We start from the raw sequence: 15,200 nt of genomic DNA on the forward strand, positions 1-15,200 counted from the left end.
TGGCACAGCTTCTTCAGAGTTCAAAGGACACATATGGCCTGCAAACACAGTGCAGGGGATAATGTAAAATTAAAGGAGGGATGGGAGGAAAATGAGAACGCAGCAGGGACAGGCAATGTTGTTCTGGATCTGCTTGACTGCAATTTTAAATAAAGGAGTAGGGGGGGAAGGGGGAAACAACAAAAAACCCACCCTTATTTTTATTCAAACAGAGGGAGGGACCTTGGGAAGGACCCCATCTGAAGGGAAGACCTCCAGGGAGCAGGACCTGAGCACTTCTGCTGGGGGCAGAGACCCCAAGCCCACAGCCTCAGCCAGGCAGCAGGTCCTGGAGGACCCTGCCCAGAGAGCAGGACTGGAAGCAGCCAGAGATGCGATGGCTTCAGAAAGTGCACCATCGACACCTCCGAAGAGACGGGAGGGGGTTATTTCAGAATAAACACATGTACAGTACCAAACCTGCAGGGAGGGACAGCATGTCTGCCCACAGAGTAAAGGAAGAATAAAAAAGTGTCTGAATAGCGCAGGTTTGCCATGCAGTGCCCATGTAGGCATGCAAAGGGAGCCACATAAAAGTCAGCAGCCTGCAAGATGGTGCCTGTGCCCACGCCGAATCCCGACACCTGCTTGTGGACCTGTTCTCAGTTAGGGCAAGTACCAAAGTCTACCCTTCCCACTGCAGGGCATGTCAAGCACAAAAATAAATAAACAGAACAAACAAAAAAAAAACCCATCCACAACAATCCTCGGTCATAATTTCTACATAATTATTGCACAACAACCGCCCATAATGAGAGAATGAATTTATAACCACACACAAGCTATATTTACCAGTGGACTGGTTACAAAGCAAAACAGCAGGAAACCACAATGTGTGCCTTCCTATTAGCTCCTCGGCGGTGGTGCAGAGCAGGGCTGCCGGTGCAGCGGGGTGGGATGGGCAGGTGAAATCCAGGCACGCCGGCCAAAGAGAAGCGCAGCCCCCATGGGTGGAAGCTGGACCCAACAGGGCACAAAGATGCCACCAGGTGTTCAAGGGAAGCTGTGTAGAAGTAGGACTAGAAAAACACGTTTGACTTCAGGGTTAAATAGTTGGCCATCCAAACAAAACCAGAAGGGAGTCTCGCCTCTTCCCAGCTTCCAGAAATTTCGATTCCTAGAGGGAATTTAAAAAACCAACACACAAAACAAACAAAAAACCACCCCACAAGTGGAAGTGCAGCCCCCCCAGGCAGTCAGGACCCAGGAGGTGAACTGTTCCAGCCCCTTGAAACGAACAGTCGCTCCCTGAGAGCATGTTGTGCTCCTCTCCTGTCAGCTGTTCAACAGCTGGCCCACGAAAAATGAGTGCTACTCATCCCAACCTGGGACAAGCAGGACTGTGCCTCAAGAGGAGGCCTGACGAGGTCAGCAGCCGAGCCCTTGCCAACAACTTTTTATCGCTGGGGAGAGTTGATTTGGGCCCGTCTACCAGCCACCAGGTATCGCTGAGCTCAAGGGGTCTTCACAACTTCGAACACTGCCTTTCAGGTAAATTTAGGGGCAAACTGCCTCGCAGCTTTGGAAGTTACCGGAAGTGCAGCTGGGCCGACAGACTCGAGGAAAGACAGGCAGCATGCTCACGAGAGCCCCGTTTCCTCAGCCTGATGCCATGCGAGCAGGCAGCGTCCCTGCTGCCAGCGCCAGCACCCCTGGACCACCTCGCCCCGGCTGCTCATCCCCACCTCCCCCCGCGCCAGGACAAACCCTCATGCTTTCCACGCTGGTAGGAGAACGATGGCGAGCTAGATCCGGGAACAGACCCTGCTGACACCATACCTTTTTTTTTTTTTTTTTTTTTTTTTTTGAGGGATTATTTTTGACTTGGATCCTTTCCCGGACCTGGCTCAGAGCACGACTACACAACACTTATGTCAGCACAAGGAAGCCATCTAATGAGTACCCACGGGGGGGTGCGGGCAGGACTGCTGCTGTCGCCATCCCGGCCACCTTAATGAGCTTGTAAAACAAGGGCCTACGGACAGCGGGTTAAAAAGTCACAGAGCTTCAGTTAACCAAGAAAGGCAGATAAAAAAAAAAAAAACCAAAACCAAACCAGCACCATGCACACAGGTTACTGACTCGCTGCCATGTCAAGCTGCCAAAACACAGGAAAGCATAGGGCCTTCCCTCGAGGACAAGAAACCCCATGCTCAGCTCAGCTCCAACATAGCCTCAACTCCTGATACACATACAGGGAAAATCTTGCTCCTTACTAGTTCCTAAGCAGGATATGCAGAAAAAAAAAAAAAAAAAATTGCACCTTGTAAAACACTGGTATCTTAAAATGACCTGTTCTCTCATCATTTTGGCTAGACATGCTCTCCCTGCCCTGCTCTGCCCCTGGAAGGACACGGAACAGCCCATCCCGAACTCAAGGTGGAAGCGTAGAAGCAAGAGAGAGGGGAAGTGAACAGGGAAAATGGCACTTCTCCCCCATGGACTATGGGTGCAAACCCACCACAACAAGCAGTATTCACCCTAAACACATGCTACAACAGAGACAAAAATCCACGATTACTGCTTCTGCTGTTTATGCTGACCAGTGCACTATCACTGCTCTGGTGGCAATCAGCGAACCTGTCACAGAAAGAAAGGATGTGTTGGGCTTGCTATCGATCCTTACAATTCCTGTCTGAGTACAATCATACCATCTTGAAATGTAGCCCGAAAGGGCACTGTTATTCCGGAATTGAGTTGCTTTTGGAAGATGAGTCAAAAGCAGTTCCACATACTTAGATCTCTTCTTGAGGTTGCCGGCAATTTTTCCTGGCTTTACAGCCATATTTTCTGATCCTTAATGTATTTTCTTTCCCCTATTGCTGAGAGAAAGAGCCACACAAATAAAGAGAAATCCAACTATCCCAGGAAATTACGTAACTGACTATACACAGAGGACTGTCAAATATGCACTAAGTAAACTAACTGAAATACTATGATTTTTTTTTCCCCTCTAATATCCTTCATTTATAGTCATTGTAGGTGTTACACGTAACAACGGTAAGTGGAACAATTTCATACAGCACTTTCCATATTGAGACAGCCATTCTGCACCCCCCTGCGCAGCAGGCAATGTCTATCGCTCACTTTGTATTCTGGCAACAGAGCAATGCACCTCAAATTAAGCCCGGAGCAGTAACCCTTCCCTAGAAATCAGGGCTAAAACTTAGACTAATGAGTGGCCCTGTCTACAGCCAGATTAACTCCTTATCCCCAGTAAAGTCTGGGCACGGCTGGTAGCTGGCAGGCAGAAGCACGTGCCTTGACGGCACAACTCTGCTTCCCACCAGAGGCAGCCAAGAGCATGAACAATGCACGGGGCCAACCCCTGCCCCAAACAAAACATCATTTTGGGATGACCCACGTTCAGGAGAGCTGCTAGACACTATGAGGGAGGAGCTCCTGTTTGCAAAGAAAGCCTTTGAAAAACGCTAGGTAAGAAGTAAGTATGTATTGCTATAAGCACAAGGCTCATGGGGATGAGCAGGAGCCTTGACTGACAGCACTGCTCCCATTGCTCATCAATGGGAAAAAAAAAACCATGAAACGCACCCAGCTCACACCACATCCAAACCAAACAATACGAGACAAAAAATAAATGCGTCCCAAGCACCCACTGTATTTTATGTTCTTTTTGTCATCAATTACAATTCCCGTGATGTTAATAATGTATACAATGACAAACTCAGACTACACAGCAAGATGGGCAAGGAGAAGAAGGTCAACGTGTACCCTCAGACACGGCGTGTCACGAACACTCAGAAGATAACACAACCCAATAGAGCTGTGTTACCCAACCAGTATCGTTCAGTATCACTCATTGTATTATCGTATCCAAAACTAGGCCCCAAAATAGGTAGGCAAACACATATTCCAAGCATGGCTAAAACAACAGTACCAAACAAAACATATGATATAGTTCAAATGTTACAACAAATCGCCCATTGAAGCTGGAAAACAGAGAAATATGGCCCTGAAAAACGATCACAACACTGACCTAACAACTTTTAAGTATTCATATTTAACATACACTCTAGCATATTCATAAACCAGGTATTTCTGAAGGTAGGAAAATATATGAGAAAACAGATTAATGAATTAAACGCAAATAATACGGAAAAATCAAAGACAAAATCAGAAGAAATTTGAGCTAAGAATTATGAAAATATTTTGTGTGCACATGCATGTGAAACTTAATAAAATTCCTACTTCAGGTCTCTTGGATCACACCTGTCTGTGTTTTTCAGACCTCAGTTTCAGAAGTTTTTTATTTTTTCATGCACAGTTTCAGAAGGACTGCCATGTCTTTAACGGAGAAGTCCTGCCCTCCAATTCACAGGACAAATTCCCACTGATCCAACCAGCTTAAGGTTAACTACAAACACAATGGAAACTCTGAGGTAGCTTGTTGCCCTTATTTTCCATTTTTTCCGATGTGCTATTAGGCTATTCATAATGAATATCAAATTTTTTTGAATTAACAATTACGACAAACAAAGGCCTAATATTTTACAAATCTATTTGATGCAAAATACTAGGTATGTGTTCTAGACCTCAATTTTTCAGACCTTTATTATTGAATTCTGACTTCTTTTCATTCCATTAGCACTCTCAACAGCTTATTAATGTAAAGCAGAATCTTGCTAATTTGCAATAATGTTTAGGATACCTACTCTAAATTAATGGAAGAAATCAATAAATTCATCAATCAGCAAAAAGGAACAGAAAAGAAAAATCACAAAACACGTTCTGTTCTATTACTGCCGCAATCCTAAATGGTGTTTTAATTATTCATACAAATATCTCTAATGCATTAGTAAATGTGACGTATAGCAGATCTACTTTTTTTTTTTTTTTTTTTTTTTTTAAAAAGTCTTGGGTCCCAGTTCAGGAACGTGGTTCCTTTGAGGAATACAAAGGAGGCATCAGAATATTTTTTTGGATTTGATTCTACATACTCAAAAGCCATCCTGCTTTGGATCCAGAAGGCGGCAAAATTACTTACTCCCCAGCACTCTCTGCTGAGAGCAGACCCATACAGAAAGTCACGTCATCTCGCACAGCCTGTAACAGACCACACGACGCACCACGGGGCAGGAGCACCTCTCCATCACTCCTGCCATGGCCAGCAAGCAGATTCCCAGAGCTGCGGCTTGGAAGGGGAGGCAGCCAATATCCCACACCTTGACATCCCACTGAGAAAATGAGGAAAAAACAACGAGCTAGCAAGTATCTTTGGGAAGAGAAGCCAGGGTCTAAATTCTGGGCTGCCTTTGCCGAGCCACTCCTCCTTTTTCATCAACACGTGAAACTCTGTGTGTCTTCTGTACGCAGCTCCCCAGGCTATGCCACTCTCACTCACTGCCAGCCACGTCCAGGCTGCCCGCCCAGTAGCTACGTGCAGGTGGTAACCATGACTCTCGTCCCAGGAGAGGCACCGGTAGCACAGAGAAAGCTGCAAAACCCATGAGTGAAATTCTGTGTAGAGGTGGAGTTTTTCAAACAATGACTGCAAGCTTCAGAAGCAAGACTTAAGTGCACAGAGCTCCAAAAATACGGCCCCTTTTCATGTCAGCAGAGCACATTAAGGGTCAACAAACCACTACTGCTTATATTATTTATTAATCTCACCCCTCCCGTATTTAGCAATTTCCTCCTTAAGTCCTGGCATCTCTTCTCCGTTTCCCTCACAATTTTGGGTCCTTCTCCTCCCGAGATTATCATCTGCTGGAAATTGCTCCTCCCCTCCACTGCCCACATCCCAGTCTTTGTCCTGGTTTCCAACAACGCTCCGTGTCTGGCCAGGCTCCATGCTGACTCCAAATTTATTGCTCTTCTCCCCTTCCAAGCTTGCAAAGCAGGTTTTCACTCAGCTGCCCTCGCCTGCCAGGACGAGGAGCTCTGCATGGAAGCTGGAAAGAAGAGCTCATGAGCACCAGTCACCAGGAGAGCAGGGCTTTGTCACTAGGAACCCAAGGTGGAAATGCACGCCGTGTGTCTTATTTAGTTCAAAGCCGAAATGTTTCTGTCTAGGATGTCTGTTTGTATCTCAAGTCACAAAGAAGCCATTAGTACCAATAATGTGTCATTACGGGGGCGTCAGCAGAGACGCTGCAGTGAAGGTTAATTTGAGATGCATAATTTAAAGCAGAACTAAAATCCCTCCATTTCACACTTTAATGACTGAATTCAAATCATTCTTCAAATTTGACACAGCAGCTCTTAAGGGGACACTTGCACTTTTTCCTTTTCAGGGTTGTTTTGTGGGTTTTTTTTTTTTTGCCATTTTTAAGCAAAATATAAGCTATCCATTGCAGAAGAAAAATGTACAGATCCTCCCTTTATGACCACTTCAACCTGTTTCCTCCTCATATTTCTTTTCAGCAGCTTCATATGGTTTCACACTTCACACGCCCATTCTGACATGTCAGAATATGCCTGATACAGGCCACTTCTGCAATTTAAAAAACCCCAACGCTCAGAGTTAAAAATTTCACTCATCGTAACCCCAGTACTTTTGCCAAGAACAGCTGACAACACTGCTTATCTTAAACATGCCATATCACTTAGGTAACAGTAGTACCCACACAATTCTTTCTCCTTAGTATTGCTATTCTCAACATGCTGCTAAAATACCTAAGAGACATAATCCTTGTTTTTTCACACAGAAAACTGAGGCAAAGACATAAGGATGGTGTAGTTCAACAAGTGCTTCAAGCTGGTCCAAGTCTCCCAAATCCACTGATAATTTGTTTTGTCAGGCAACTTCCCTGAGCACAGCTGATAAAACACAGAAAATAATTAGGCAAAAACTCATCACAACATAATGAAGCCGTGTGATAGGGAGATCTCCATGCTGCTGAAGCAGAGATGCAACTCTATCAAAACACCTCCTGCCTTTTACTGGGGAATCTTCAACAAAGCTCACGTCATGTTACCAAAACGCATAGAAACATAAAACAATCTTTGTCGTCTGACACAACTCTATTTCGTTCTGAATTTTCAAGAAATCACAGTTGAAGCACACAGTCGTTCTTTGGAGAACTGTCCTCCAGGCTAAAAATGGCAGTGGAATTGCACAAGGAGGGGGGAGAAGAAAAAAGAAAAATAATCCAAGAAATCTTTGACTCATCCATTGTTATTCATCAGGTTTTTGGAGCAGAGAATGGAATGCCATCAAGCTAAAATTGACAGCGCTATTTTCTGATTTCTAAGTGATGTCAATCCTTCACAAAGCAACAAATGCTGAGAAAATTTTTCTCTGCAAAATTCTAAGAATGACTCTTAAATTTTGTTAATTTTGGGGGGGGGAACCCCAGAGCTAAAAGAGGCGCTTGAAATTAAACTCCTACGTAGGTGTACTTTTGAATACTGAGAGTATTAGGCTTCACAGCTTGGTGCTATCTGTGACTGACTCAAACTTGCTGCCACAGGCGTCAAGAGACCTGGGACCTATCTGGAGCTCTGTAGAAACCCGCTGCTTTGTGATTTATTTTTTTTTTACTATATAGTAAAAAATTCACCCTCAAAGACAGACAGAAAGCAGGCTTTCGCACTTAGTGCAGACCTGAATCTTTTCAGTCAACAGATTTTACTGTCCTGCTAACTTTCACCTAGCAAAGCAGATTTTTCTGCTGTTTAATTCTTACGGTTTTCAGAACAACACGATGTCAACTAAGTCTAACAGCCGAAATGGCTTCAATAAAGTTCTGAGAATAACACATCTATTCCGGCACGCCAACACACTATTTTTAATTGTAGCTCATTAAAGATGTAATAGAAGAAGAATTATATTCACTTCCAGCACTGCTCCGTCAATGCAGTGAGATAATCACGCTGCTGTATCGTACATAAAGCAATATTTATGCGTAGCGGTTTAGGTAATCTAATGGAAAGGCAGAAGGCAGTGATTCACTCCCCGTTCTATCTGTTTTTGCAACATGGCTTTTGCCTATCGTAGGGACCAAGCAGGCACACAGAGTGACTGGTTTCAAATGTTAGTAAAACAGAGACCTAGAAAATGAAAAAAGACAAGTCAGTTGAAATGCTGAACAAAAAAAAAAAAAAATCTGAATTGCAGACGAGAAGTACTTTACAGAGCAGCGTACAAATGCAGGCCTCTGAGGTAATTTAAACCAAATGCAGACTGAAACTGAAGTAGTTTGGTGAGTCAGCACAGTAACAGGACACTAAAATTACACGCGAGAAAAGTGCAATCTCTTTTGTCTACACACTGTATTTTATTCCAAATTTACCAGAAAACAAATTAATTGTCTCCTTTGTGTCGTGCCTCCTTCATCTCCTTTTTGGACGCAGTCTCTACCTTCTAGAAACAAACTGTGTGCAGGCTGACTACTTGTGAACTCTGATGTCTCTGGGACTTTTAATTTCCCTTTCACAAAACTTTCATCTCCAGACCATGACAACATTAATAAACAATCGTTGGCATGAACCCCTACTGACCATCTTCCAAGTTACGATTACTTTCCTCTGGAAATAAAATTGTAGAAAATGAATAGCTCAACCCAAAACTGCAGAGAATCATTACAGGCTCTGACAATGGTAAGTGCCTCCCAGATTCTGCCATCCCAAAGGTTTCAGCCACCTACAGCTTGGTGCAGACCGGGACTTTAGTGCTAAATATGCTTACCATTAGTCAAAGACAGGCTTAGCCTCTTATCTGCCTTGAACATTTTTAAAACCATAGCCGTTTTTAAACTTACAAAGCAATTTTCATCTTCATTTTCATCTCATTCTTGCCTCATACTTTCACAAGAACGTAATTCTGTGAAAGCCACAACAATTGCTTGTTCAACAGAGACTGCCACTCTCTGAAGTGCTTTCTGAGATAGATTTGTACGGACAGACGTGGGTAGAAATGAATAACCCAAAAATATCCACAATAGATAATGAGCAGAGTCTAGAAAAAAAAAAAAAACAAAAAACCACCACGTACTGCAAATGCAGCCCAAATTGGAACGAATGCCTACAGTAGCAACAGCACAGTAAGAGCAAAATGTTATTGTACATTACTGGCACACAGCCCGTCATTACAAAAAATACTGCAGTATTCCACAGTAACAGCGTAAAATATTATCATTTCAAACAAAGCAGCTGCAGCACCCTGCCCACAGCAACCATGCCCCAGAATGGCTTCCCCTCGCACCCACGGCTCCCCCCTGTCGGGGCACAAAGGACCGCTGCTCAACCGCAAAGGGCTCTCACGTGGGCTCCAGGGGCCGAGCCCTCTAGCAGAGGGGAACTCACTGCTCACTCTGCATTCAGGCTTTTACCGAAGCGTGCTTTCGGCAGAATTTGCATTTTCACAGTGTCTTGGATTCAATACTATCTTCCCTATTCCCGTTCCTCTGTGCTAACCCCTGTGTTACCCAGCCCCCTCTAACACTCTGCCAATACGTTTCAACAGCGGGCTAAGCAAGAGGCTCCCAGGCATCGCTTGGCATACGCTGCCGTTACGATGGCTATCATTTGCCTCCCCAGACAGTTGCTCCTCTACCTATCAGCAGAACAGGAGACGATGTGCACAGGAGTTTATTGGCAATGCTCTTCTCAACCGCTCTATCCAACCACTGCCAGCACAGAGCACAGTCCCACCAGGGCAAGCAGAAAAACACGAAAAGTTACAATTAAGTCGGCCTGCTCACTGTAACTCACAGCACACAAATCAGCAGTTCTAGCTTATCATTTGTAGAAATAACATCTATCACATTTGGTTTGTACATGGATCATGAAAAAAGACCAGCTAAGGAGGTCTTCTCCAAACTTAATGAACTTGCAGAACTCGCAGCCAGAGGAAAAGAAACGCAGAACCCTGAACAGCGAGGTTAACGGTGAAGGAAACTCCGTTCAAATGAAAGATACTTAATTTCTAACTCACACTTCCTATACAGGCTGTGAACAGTATAGCTTCTCTGGACGAAACTGGAAGCTGAGCTTTGCCTCAGCTATCAATGCTGCCTCAGGTATTTGGCATCTCCCCACAGTTTGACAACTCTGAAATTAAGGTTGAAATACACAACATCAGCTGTTTGGGCAGTACCTTTGAGAGATATCTGAACCACCATGAAAACTGTTCTTCGCACTGCCAACCAGAAAGGTGATGTTTTCAGTAGGGAGCAAATTAACTACCATACTAAATACCTCCCAGTTTACTAGCACTTCCCGTCTTCCCCATACCAGCTTTTCTCTGCCAAACACAAAGGGGACTGTAGTGTATATATGTAATATATACTGCAGTAATATATGCAGTAGATTGAAATACTGCATTTTTGTATCCTCATAAGCCATTCATTGGCTTATGGATTCAAAGTCCCACAGGGAGTGCTGCAAATCCACGTAAAGTCTCGAGGTGCTGGAATTGACTCGCCAATGTATGCAACAGATGTGTAAAGTAACAGGTTACCAGATGCCTCTCTAGTAAGTGCACAGCTAGAGACTAAAAAGCCCTAAAAATCTTGTGTCTGAGGGCAAAGGAGAAGGGGGCGAGTAAAAACAGAGTCCGATATCTAGCAAGGAAAAAAAAGTTTAGGCTTTATGAATTTGTCTACAATGCCAGAATTTTTCATGTCTGTAATTCAGCTACGGTGTCATGAGAGAGGCTTTTTAGGAAGTGGGGAGTCCGGCCACTGTGGCCTGGTTTGCTCCAAGCCAGGCTGATTCAGCTGTTTCTCAGTGTCTGTGAAACTTCAAGGCCCTACCTCCAAAGCCTCCACCGTGACTCCAAAGACCTTCATCCAGAAGGGAGGTCTAACTCCTCAGAATAAAAACTCCTCTGGAAAAAACCCCATATGGCTACATAACAGTAATCACACCACAAAGGCCCCTCTCCACTCCCTGAGTTGGTGTGTCCTGGCCACAGTGGCTTGGAGAAAATGGCTGGTGTGCTTTCACAGTAACCGTCTAAGGCAGAGGAGAACGGTGGGTGATAAAAAGGCAAGAACTTGTTTAAAAGCCTCAGTTTAAAACTTCTGGCTATTCCCATTTTATGGAGTAAGTTAAAACCACTCGCTACTAGAAACTGTGTGAACCACTGACTTCAGATCTGGATCCTGCCTTTTGCAAAGCTGCTGGTGGGCTTGGATCCAAGGCTTTGGTTCAAGCTCTTATCTACTCCATACTAAAATGACTTATACCATACGTCCTTTATAATAAATAGCCTCACAGTGAGGAAGCACAGTATTGGCATGGTTCATATTTACATCACTCTTTTGAAAGCCAATGCACATGGTTTAAGGAAAGTGTTGGAAATACTACAGCTTTCGAATATTTTGCCTTATGTGGTTTACAGCCAGCATAGTCAACGGCTGCGTAAGCCTCACCCATTTTCATGTGACAGCGTAAGCTTCACCCGTTTGCACGTGACGTGCTAAGCGATGCGAGTCCCAGGTAACGCCCACCAGAGCTGAGCAGAACGGGCATGTCGGCAGCACCACAGGCATGGCCACGTCCCACCTCAACGGTGCCCTGGGCTGCGCCACCGCACTCTCCCGGCTCCCCACAGTGAAGGTCTCCCCTCTCTGTCCCCACCGCCTCTTCTTTACAAAGGCTCACACACACTTCTAGAAACAGATGAGCCATTCCATTATGTGCCTGGCAGCCCATGCACTTTCTTTCTGATTCACAACAGAGGCACTCCATTGAAAAGATCCATATACGGGGCGGGAGGGGGGGGAAGAAAAAAAAAAATCTAAGCAAGTCTCCAGCAAGCACACATATTATCAAAGCCTCATTTCCACTTAACACAAGTTGCTTTGGGAACTAATGCAGCTGACTTGAAGGGAAAACACAAACAAACAAACAACCTCTTTTTCCATTAGCTAGAGGGAAGAAACAAAAAAAAAGAGAAAAAAAAAATCGAACCGGTGCCATCTTTGTTGAAGAGCTCCATGAAACTAATGGTTTAGGAGAGCTGAGGAGCATGGACGGGGGACAATTTGTGACTGATCACTGCCATCTGAACATGGCATGCTGACAGCTGAAAGAAGAGCAGAGAAAGGCAAAACAAAACAGGCATGTGTTTAATCTGGGCAGGCTCAGTCCCCCGTATTCACGCCCAGTGAAAAATACAAGGCAGGACAAAGTCGGTCCCTCCGCCTGCTCAGCTCAGCACCCACGTAGCTCCCTGGCACACACCACAGGACCTTCTCCAGGCACACAAAAGGGGGTATTACTTCTTCACATGCCGAAAAAATAATCAAGAAAGGGCAGGAGTAGCAGTACAATTTAATATATCTTAAAACACGTCTTTTGCCATCCAAAGAACTTCCCTTTCTTTAATGCTCTGCCAATGAGATCCTACACTCTCTGATACAAAGAAAAGTAAAGAATATTCAATGATTTTGTGACTGCAACAGAGAACTGATCGAATGATTCTAAAGGCCACACAGATGCTATGAAGATACCTTCCCCCTGAGCTTCTGTGTGCACTTCCTCAGAGAGCAACAAGAAGGCAGCTGTGAAAGGAAAATCATGCATGTTATCCTGGTCTGACATAAAAAAAAAAAAAGACAGGAATGGAAGTATTTTGATTTATTCTCTGCAGAGCTGAGGAGGAATGCTTGCCACCAGGAGAACAGGACAGAGAGAAAGCAAAGGTGGGCTGAGAGCGATCACAGGTGGGTCGCTGTAGTGCACTTCTCCCTCCCTCACCAGTTTGGCCAGGACTGTCACCCTATGCCTGAAACAGGGCTTGCTCCAGAGAGCAAGACATTTCCCCACCTGAGCCACAGGGATGGGGGGAGATTGGGGAGGGTAAGAACCGAAGCCCCTAAAGGCCGTACAGCAGCAGTTTCACACAGATTTGCATTAATACCTCATTTCACAACTACAAAAATCACCTCAGACTCCCACTGAGAGAGCCTCGTATTCCTGTTTGGGCTCACAGTCCCTAGTGCAAGACCTGCACGTAAAAAGGAGTTAGCTTCACTGATTTGCAAAAGTTTCAAACTTTTTGGATAAATCAGTACAAATGCCTGCGGAACTATTACAATTTCCCAAGCAATGGCTCTTGTCCACTGACCAGAAAGGAAATATTTAGCTCCCTGCAGTGAGCCTGTTGATTTCAAAAGAAACTTAATAGCTCTATTCCTACAAAGCAAATACAGAGCAATCACCAGGGGCTGGCTACGCTCTCCCCTCCTCTGAAACCTGGTAAGCAAGAAATGTCTGCAAATGCCACCAGCCAAAGGGTTTTGATATTCTGCACATTTGTAGGTTTGCATCCCCTGCTTCTTCCACATTATGTGGGTCTTTTTGATTCTGCAGGTTTCTTAGAGTAATTTTGTCTCCTTCAGCACACTTGTGGGACAGAACAGAGTAAATAACTTGAAGTTTTTATTTAAGAGAGGCTGGTGGTTTTTCGTTTTCACCTATGCAGCATTTTCAGTGCTTAAAAGCTTTACAACTGTAACATTTTCTCTTTACTAGACAAAAAAGACTCAGAGGTAATTCTTTTCTAATGAGAAACGAAAACAAAAAAATGAAGACTAGAGGGAAAAGGTGAGCTTTTCCTGCGACTCACGATTGCCTTTATTAAAAAAAAAAAAAATTAACTCAGGACAACACAATTCAGCCTCAGTCACGGAACCCTCAGTTCGGCTGCTATTCAAATACCCAAGTGCAATTTGCAACTCTAGTTATGAAAGGGGACATTATTTTCTTTATACTTTTAACTCTACTTGTTCAAAGACACACTGATGAAGCAATTAAGGCAGATGTATCATTAAAGCTGGTGCAGAATTTACAGGCTCTGTTAATAAGTTTGGTATTTCAGTGAGGTGTTTAAACATAAAAATGAGAACTACTTATTCAATACAAAAATATCACTGCTGTAAAATCAGATTACTTGTGACATTATCACCAACAGTAAGAGAATTGTATATGCCTTTTTCCGTCTGTGCATTGTACGTTCTTCAATAGCTTTCTTCTGCAGAGTTCCCATATGATATAGATTCCAAACGTGAAAATAGTTAGGCACATGCCTAACTTTCAGGGAGAATAGCCTCATTGATTGAAACAGGGTTTAACCCATATAAATGTTAGAATGATTGCCTGTTTGTGGGATTGGACCTCATGGGGCCCATTTTCAAAAAGATAAGTGCGTTACATATTTTTACTGCTGTTTCTGGGTTTGCCGTTAAAGTTCTCTCCCTCCCTCTCCCATCTGTTTTTATTGCCTCCAATAGAAGTATCACGACACTGAGGTAAATAACGATTAATTTAATTACAAACTAACTGTAACTTATGACAAGACCCTCCAATCACTTACCTCAAATCATATGAGTGTTTCAAGATGCGATTGTAAATCTCCTTTTTCCCCCTCTCTCACAGGAGATGTTGCAGCCTTTTTTTTCTGATGTTTTGCAAAAGCTTTCCCTGTGCTCCAGGATCTTAAACAAAAACAAACCAAGAAACACTCAGAATGAAAATGTCATTTCAAGCGATCAGTGGGTGGCTCAGGGGAAATCCCTGACCTTTCTTCAATGTATATTTCATTATCTAAAGCAAGTGTGATAACTCCCCCCAGCAGAAGCAGCATGAACGCCCTTCTGTGGGCTGTACTTTAAAAAAAAAAAAAAAAAACACCACAAAAAACCCACCACCAACCCCCCACTATTTTTGACCGTTCAAAACCATGTTATTTTTAAAATCTGCAAGGTAGCACACTACAAAGTATTCACATAAAGCACAATCCAGTATATACCAGAGTCCACAAATTTATGAAGGCAAAAAGGGAACAAAGCCCAGAGACAAAAATCAGAAGAAAAAAATCTATCAAACTGTTACACGGGAGAGCAATCATGGGTTTTATTATTATTACTACTACTGTTATTACCACTAAGAATACGTATACAGCCAACTCCCTGAATCTCCGCTGAGTTACTGTAGTATTGCTGTAGTAGCGGCGTGGGGGAAGTAGTAGCCGTGCTGGAGGAGCAGTGCAGCGTTAGCACTACAAAACCCAGCCCGGCTGACGAGAGAGGAAGGAAGGGAGGAGGAGCAACGAAGCAAATGAGTAAGAGAAACTGGCAGGTCTCTAATACAATCAACTTTGACATTCTGCGCCATCACCAAAAAAGGGCTGAAGGGTTTTCTGAATGTTCACGTTTGAGAACGCTTTCTCACCGCCCCCCCCCCCCTTT

General features: G+C 44.0%; 1 protein-coding gene across 6 annotated transcripts in view; it reads right to left on the reverse strand.

Annotated features, from left to right (window-relative positions):
* ATXN1 (ataxin 1) overlaps positions 1–15,200 on the reverse strand; it is a 228,012-nt gene that overhangs the window by 147,765 nt on the left and 65,047 nt on the right. For 5 of the 6 annotated variants that reach the window (XM_035893514.1, XM_035893509.1, XM_035893510.1 and 2 more), the window contains one exon: positions 14,327–14,447. The gene's annotated coding sequence lies outside the window, so the exon portion shown is untranslated. Of the gene's footprint in view, positions 1–14,326; positions 14,448–14,893; positions 14,926–15,200 lie in introns of those variants that run through there. The other variant, XM_035893513.1, reaches the window with a different exon arrangement.

This window comes from Egretta garzetta, unplaced genomic scaffold (genome assembly GCF_000687185.1).
Source record: "Egretta garzetta isolate BGI_Z169 unplaced genomic scaffold, ASM68718v1 scaffold14, whole genome shotgun sequence".
Taxonomy (NCBI): domain Eukaryota; kingdom Metazoa; phylum Chordata; class Aves; order Pelecaniformes; family Ardeidae; genus Egretta; species Egretta garzetta.